The sequence below is a fragment of the Myotis lucifugus genome, unplaced genomic scaffold, assembly GCF_000147115.1.
Source record: "Myotis lucifugus unplaced genomic scaffold, Myoluc2.0 scaffold_59, whole genome shotgun sequence".
In the NCBI taxonomy this organism is placed as follows: Eukaryota; Metazoa; Chordata; class Mammalia; order Chiroptera; family Vespertilionidae; genus Myotis; species Myotis lucifugus.
In genome coordinates, this window is record NW_005871107.1 from 4,967,195 (window position 1) to 4,974,527 (window position 7,333).

Here is a 7,333-nt window from a genome sequence, read left to right on the forward strand (position 1 = left end):
ATGACTGGCTTTCAAAGGTGCCCTTCAAGCTCCGAACATGTTCTAAGGGTGTGCCTGGCAGCGTGTCATCTCTGACACACAAGTCTGGGCCCCCGGAGCTTCTTAGGCTGACTGCACGCCATTGCATTCCGAGATTCTGTCATTTTCCTCCCGGGTGTTCTGTAGGCAGCAGATCCAAGTCCATCTGTTATTTTGTTTGTTTGTTTCTAGGTTTCATGAAATGTAGTGTTAGGACTGATGTGTTTTTAAAAAACTATAAGATATTTTTGGCACAGCAATAATTAGAAAACAATACACTCAGCTCCAATAAATTCATTGTCAAGTGGGACAAGTAGCCACAGTCCCTGGGATGGCACGTAGAAGAATTTTGAGTCAGAGATTTTGCTGGTTTTGGCACGCACTCACCAAAAGGTTGTCCACCCCTGCTCTAGGACGTGGCAGCCAATGGTTTCTATTGGTTTAATCCTCTCATTCGACTGACCAATCAGGCGCCGCCGTCAAGTATTTAACACTTTGGTCCCGGCTGGGGATTCTCTGCTTCAGAGCCGACTTCGGTACCAGCGAGACAAGCCCGAAGGAGAAGGTGGTTGCTGCGAAGACACCCTGGGGGCGGCCTACCCACATCACCAGGTGCAGCAGGATACTGAGACTCCATGGTCGCCTGTCTGGGAACTCCAGACGCACCAGCAAGACCGGGCGTGTAAACTGGCGTGGACTGCCCATCCGAGCATGCACCGCACTCGCCACCTGGGCTCGCGCAACCATTAGATAACTCCTGCCCTCGAAGTGCTTTTCGCAACTGTGCAAGAGTCAAGAGTTCCGGGACCGAGAACTACAACTTCCGGCTTGCTTACTAACTGCGGTGGCGCTATTGAAAAAGCCTCAGAGAGGAGGTGCTTGGCTACATCCCTCTGTTCCAGTTCCGATCCCTCAGAACAGAGGCCAGACAGGGGGCGCAGCCTTAGGCCTGAGCCAAGATGGCATCTGCGAAACCAACCCCTACGGACTCGGACTCGCTCTCTTCCTGCCTCGCGCAGCTGACGGCGGCGGCCAGGGAGGGTCTAGGTTGGACAAAGGACACAGCTACCAACGAGACACCCTTGGGCCGTGCGCTCTTAGCTCTCCGCACCCGCCACGTCAAGGCAGCGGGAGGAATCGAGCGCTTCCGGGCACGCGGCGGGCTCCACCCCCTTCTGGTGCTGCTGCGGCGAGCATCTCCAGCCGCAGCGGTCCCGCCCGGTCCCTGGCTGGCCCCGGCTCCGCTCCTTCGTCGATCCAGTCGGCGGCTTCGGCTGGCCCCTCCCCCTCCTCTGCATCCCTGTCCACCCTGGACTTGGTGCTTAGCATCCTAGCCGACTGCTGTACCGAAAGGGCGTGCCGGACTGAAGTGCGCAGACTCGGAGGCATTCTGTCTTTGGTGACTCTTCTGGAGTGTGTGAAGACAGACAGCATCCAGAACCGAGCGGCCCATGCTCTGGGCAACTTAGCCATGGAAGCTGAGAGCTGTGCGGACATCCATTCTGCTGGTGCTGTTCCCCTCCTCATTGAGAGCCTGACGGCCTACCAGGACTCACCTTGCTTGCAGAGCGTGATTCGCGCCCTCGGCAACCTGGCGGACTCCCCCCAGCACCGCCTGGCCCTGGCACAGCAGGGAGCAGTGCGCCCACTGGCTGAGCTTCTGGCTGCTGCCCCGGACCCTGCGCTGACCTTGGCCCTAGTCCGTGCCCTCCTAGAGCTGAGTCGAGGCTGCTCCCGTGCCTGTGCTGAGCAGCTAAGTCTGGGTGGAGGACTAGGCCCACTGGTCAGTCTAGCCTCCCATCCCAAAGGGACAGTCCGCGAGTCAGCTGTCCTGATCCTTGCCAACCTGTGTGCCCAGGGCCTGGTACGGCCTGCCCTGGGCAATGCTGGTGGTGTGGAGGTGCTACTGGGTGAGCTCAGGCAACGCCGAGGTCCCGGTGGGGCGGGCCCAGCCTCCCAGCAGCCCCTGGTGCAGGCTGTGTGCCTACTTTGCCGGGAGGCCATCAACCGAGCCCGGCTGCGGGATGCTGGTGGTTTGGAGCTGCTGATGGGACTCTTGCGGGATCCTCATGCCAGCGCCTGGCACCCTTATGTCGTGGCTGCCCTTGAGCGCTTCCTCTATGATCCAGGGGCCCTGGGCCAACTGCAGGCTCTGGGGCTTGCACCTCTCTTGGCCGGGCAGCTGTGTGGCGAGCTTGGTGATGCGGAAGGAGAGGGAAAAGAAGCTGCTTCCTGGGACTTTCCTGGGGAGCGGACCCCTGAGCAGGTAGAAGCCAGAAGCTCCGGAAGCCTCAGGTCGCGGCTGATATCCGAGGGCTACGCCGCAGGCCCGGAAGACATCTCTCCGGACCGGTCTCCAGAGCGCTGTCCAGGGGCTCCTCCACCGCCTGCGCCCCCTGAGCAGGCCCAGGTGGCCAGTCCCGCCCGGGGCCCAGCCTTGGTGCGGATGCCCCGAGGCCGCAGCCCTGCCACCAAGGAGTCTTGGGGCCGTGAGGGGCCAGCGCTGCTGCTGCTTTCACACTTCTCCCAGGCGCCAGACCCAAGCGGGGTGCTGGTGACAGGCCCGGTCCTGGGCGGCCTGCTGGCCTACGTGACGAGGGTGCCGGGCCCACCGAGCCTGCGCGCACTGAGCATCCTGGCGCGCCTCACCTGCAACCCTGCCTGCCTCGAGGCCTTCGTGTGCAGCTATGGTGCCGCGCTGCTGCGAGCCTGGCTGGTGCTGGGTGTAGCCCCGGACGACTGGCCCACGCTGCGTGCCCTGCCCTCCCGTCAGCGCAGCCAGCACCGGGAGCTGGGTGAAATGCTGCTGCAGAACCTGACGGTGCAGGCGGAGTCGCCCTTCGGAGTGGGGGTCCTCACTCACCTGCTGCTCTCCGGGAGTCCTGAGGACCGTGTGGCCTGTGCGCTGACCTTGCCCTTCATTTGTCGGAAGCCCTCTCTGTGGCGCCGGCTACTTCTGGACCAGGGCGGCCTCCGACTCCTCGTCACGGCGCTGACGCGGCCCGCCCCGCACCCGCTCTTCCTCTTCTTTGTTACAGACTCCCTTTCCTGCCTCCACAGCCTGGTGTCTTCCACGGTGAGCCCCGCCCCGCCAACCGCAAGCCCCTTGGACATAGACGCGCCCTCCCCTTGCCACTATGAACCTCTGCTGGGCCCAGCTCCCAGCCCAGCCCCGGATCTGCACTTCCTCCTGGACTCAGGCCTCCGGCTCCCCGCCCAGCGAGCTGCCTCATCTACTGCCTCCCCTTTCTTCCAGGCCCTGCTAGCTGGCAGCTTTGCTGAAGCCCAGATGGACCTGGTACCTCTCCGAGACCTATCACCCAGCGCAGCCTGGCCTATCATGCATCACCTGCATGGCTGCCGGGGCTGTGGAGCAGCCCTGGGGCCCATTCCCACGCCAGGCCAGCCCCTGCTGGGCTCAGAGGCGGAGGAGGCACTGAAGGCTGCTGACCGTTTCCTGCTGCCTGGGCTGGAGGAGGAACTGGAAGAGGCTGTGGGCCGTATCCACCTGGGATCCCAAGGTGGCCCAGAGTCAGTGGGTGAGGTATTCCGCCTGGGCCGGCCTCGGCTGGCTGCCCACTGTGCACGCTGGATCCTGGGGCCGGGGCAGTGCCCACGGAAGCGGGCTCTGGCCTTAGTGGGGCTGTTGGAGGCAGCAGGCGAGGAAGCAGGTCCCCTGACTGAGGCTTTCCTGGCTGTGGTGATGGGAGTTTAAGTGGGGAGCAGGGGTCCCAGCCTAGACTCTTGATATCCCCTCGAGGGGACCCAAGAACGAATTGGCTAGAAGAAGGCCTCCCTTGGAGTGGTACGGGGAGGAGGCTAATCAGGAGTCACCACTGAGGACCGACGAGAGGATGGAACTGGGCCCCAGGACGATGGGCTGCAGACTCAGGAGTGAGAAGTCGAGACGGAGGCCTGGGCATGGGGACTGCGAGATGGAGAAGAGCCCAGCCTTCTGGGGTTGGGATTAAAACTTTGGAGTTGGATATTCAACTACACCATCGAGAACTATCTATGGCACCATGATTCTTATTATATAGATATTTTCCTTTTTCTTTTCTCTCCTATCTTTTTTTTTCTTTCTCTCTCTTAGATATCACTTGTGCTCTCTTTCCTCTCCCCTAATTCTCTTTTCTCAGGTGGTCACTGATATTGGAGTTATCGGTGTCGTGAGTACATTCATGCTTTGTTCCCTTTGGGTTATGTCTTGTTCAGGTGAATTTTATCCTGCCTGGCTAAAGTGCTAGAGAGCAAGCCCATAACCAGACACCTGGAGAGGAAATTTCATTAACGAACGGGTCAATTACACCCCAGCTACAGAGGCAGGAAGAAGGCGGCAGTGAGGGTACAAAAGAGGAGTGTGTGGTTGTGTGTGGGGTGTGTTAGTGTGTGTGTGTGTGTGTGTGTGTGAATGAAGCAAAGTTATTCTCTTCCTTAGTCCTGTTAATCCCTAACTCCAGGGAAAAGTCCTGGTGGGATGTATATTGGATTAAGAGGCAGGAAACCTTGTGTCTAGTCCTGGGACCCACAGGGTGTTCGGATATGAGTGAGACAAGTCGCTCTCTGTGCTTTGGTTTCCTCATTTAGAAACAAATGGATGGGACGCCTTAATTTTTAAAACATTTCAGCTTAACAGTCGAGGACTCTTGCTAGTGCTATTGAATGGTTGTTAATAACAAGTTCCATTTCCTCTTTGTTCTCCACTTGAGCTCTTCCCCCTACTTCATCAGAGGAACTTGACAGAGGGAAAAAGGCAGATTACAGGTTAGAGAGGAAGGAGTGGACTGTTAATAGGTTATTCACAAGCAGTGTCAGTTCCTGCCTGCCAGGCACCATCTCAAGCCTTAGTGTCAAGAGGTTTTTCTCCTAGCATCAGCTGTTTGGAATTCTTGAGATAATGGAAGCCAAGCCGGAAAGTCATCAAAAGCTCCATCCCCACCATCCTGGGGGTGAGGATGGGTCGGTAGGTGGGTGAGAGGGATCTGTATTCCTTCCCTAATTCCAGAATCTGCTGGTTTTGTGGAAGGCTCTGGATATACTGGTTTATAAGTTTCAATTCCTAGGCTCTTCTGCTTCTTGAGGATGCCACAGTTCTCTACTCTAGAACTAAAAGAACTTGACCTTTGACCTAGCTATCGTAAGCTCCCTACTTCTCTATTCACAACAAATACTGATTATAGTCTCCACATCTCCACTCACTGTCTGAAATCTGACTTCACAGGGATGGGCTTCAATGGACCAGGATGCTTTCACTCGCCAGACTAAAAGTACAGATGCACCCCACAGACTTCTGCTATTGGCTTTTCTCATCATGTTGATCTTTGGGTTTTGGCCATCAGTCTTGACTGAGCACAAGATTTATATGTCCTTTTTCTTTGCAATTGGGACTTCCGATCATGTTTGACTCATAACTCAGGCTCCTAGTCCCATCCTTCAGCTCAGTTTTTCCTAGGGACCACCATCGAAACCTTAGGTTTTCTGCCACATGAATCATAAGGTACCATTGTTTGACAAACAGGAAAATGAGCTCTTATGTTACTGGCATTTTTGGGTTTGGAGTGGAGTCTCTAGTTGTTTGACCTATATTTCCCGGGGAAATCTGAGAATATAAGTATTCTAGAAGCAAAACATTTCAGAACTGGAGTTGACCACATCACCAGAAATGCTTGCATATTTTTCTTGTCTTTAATAGGTAATAAGTGCATAGCAAATTGCCCTGCCAGAGCTTGTGGGGAATTTAATTAATTGCTTGTTGGTAACACATGGAGTCATTCCTCAATGGCTTCAATTCATTTGTCCAAAAATAACCCCAAAGATGAATTGCACATTAGATTTACTGCCTATAATTTTGTAGCTTGCAGATGCTACTGTGGGAAGCAGTCACTAATTTAATAATTTAGAAACAATTTGGGAATAGTTGTGTGGAAATAAAGGTATTTGATTCTGCTTTATGAACTCAGATTTTTTTGGTGTGTGTGTGTGTGTGTGTGTGTGTGTGATATTTATGAGTTTGACCAGCAGGAGCTTTGGATTCCCATTAGTGGTCACAGCTGCTCACTGTGAACGTGGCAGTTTGCTACATTGAAGAAGTTGCTGCCCAACAGCTTACTGGTCAGGTCAAAAGGTATGGGGCAACATCACAAGATGTTTTTGAGTGTTTGCAAATTCCTAGGGAAACTGCTCTTATTCCAAATGATATAAATTTTAAAGAAGGAATGCTTTCAATATTTAAAATAATTACTTAGGCGTCATCATTTATGATTGCTCAAGTTCTTTGGCTCATTGCCAAGGCAACCCCATTTGTACTGTAGGCCCCTATATGGTGTGCAAGTAGGAATGTCCCAGACCATGGGGTATGCCAGACTTTAGGACTTGGTATCCAGCAGAACTTGACATTAGGGACTTCTAGAGGGTTAAAGCTGCAAATTTCCTTTGAGGTCATTTAAACCAGCCCCTTGTTTTATTTATTTTTTAAAAATATATTTTATTGATGTTTTTACAGAGAGGAAGGGAGAAGAAGAGGAATAGAGAGTTAGAAACATCAATGAGAGAGAAACATCGATCAGCTGCCTCCTGCACACCCCCTACTGGGTATGTGCCCACAACCAAGGTACATGCCCTTGACCGGAATCGAACCTGGGACCCTTGAGTCCGCAGGCCGACGCTCTCCACTGAGCCAAACCGGTTAGGGCTAGCCCCTTGTTTTAAAGTTGAAGGAATTCAGACTCAGGATGTGAAAGGAGTTGATTAAGGCCACCCATCTTTTTAGCAGAAGAAATGGTTGCAGAATCCAGGACTCCTGATTGCCAGTTTAATTCTCCTTTTGCCATATGCTGAAAAGGATTCAAACTAAATGAGCAAAACAATAGCTAAAGTATTGATTTCTTAGGTGCTTTTAATGAAATTCTGCTGAGGAAACTGAGAAGCATCACATTGGAAGGGGTTCTACTCGGCCACATTTTAGCTCATTCTCTTCTCTGAGATGTGTTGATAGCAACCTGTTTTCTTTCTAAGTTTAATACTCTGACCTCCTTTTAATTTTGTGCATACTTAAAATGGATTTTTTCCCCCTGCAAATTTAGGGGTTGGCTTTTGTTTTCTGTCAGTTTATGGAACTAAGACCAGATAAAAGCATTCAAATGAATTATGCAAAGTTCCTGTGAAATGAGGGATAACCATCCCCCATGTTGAGAAAACATACTTTTGCCTTCAAGTCTGGGAACTGTGTGTATTTAATTACGCACAGAATGTGCTGCTGGGAGAAACCCAGACTTAGGAAAGGGCTGCTGGTGACTGCCATGCTCTGAGTTGAGGC

The 7,333-nt window shown here is 53.1% G+C and overlaps 1 pseudogene; it reads left to right on the forward strand.

Annotated features, from left to right (window-relative positions):
• Positions 1-977: 977 nt before the first annotated feature.
• Positions 978-3,733, forward strand: LOC102420225 (annotated as a pseudogene).
• The last annotated feature ends 3,600 nt before the right edge of the window (positions 3,734-7,333 follow it).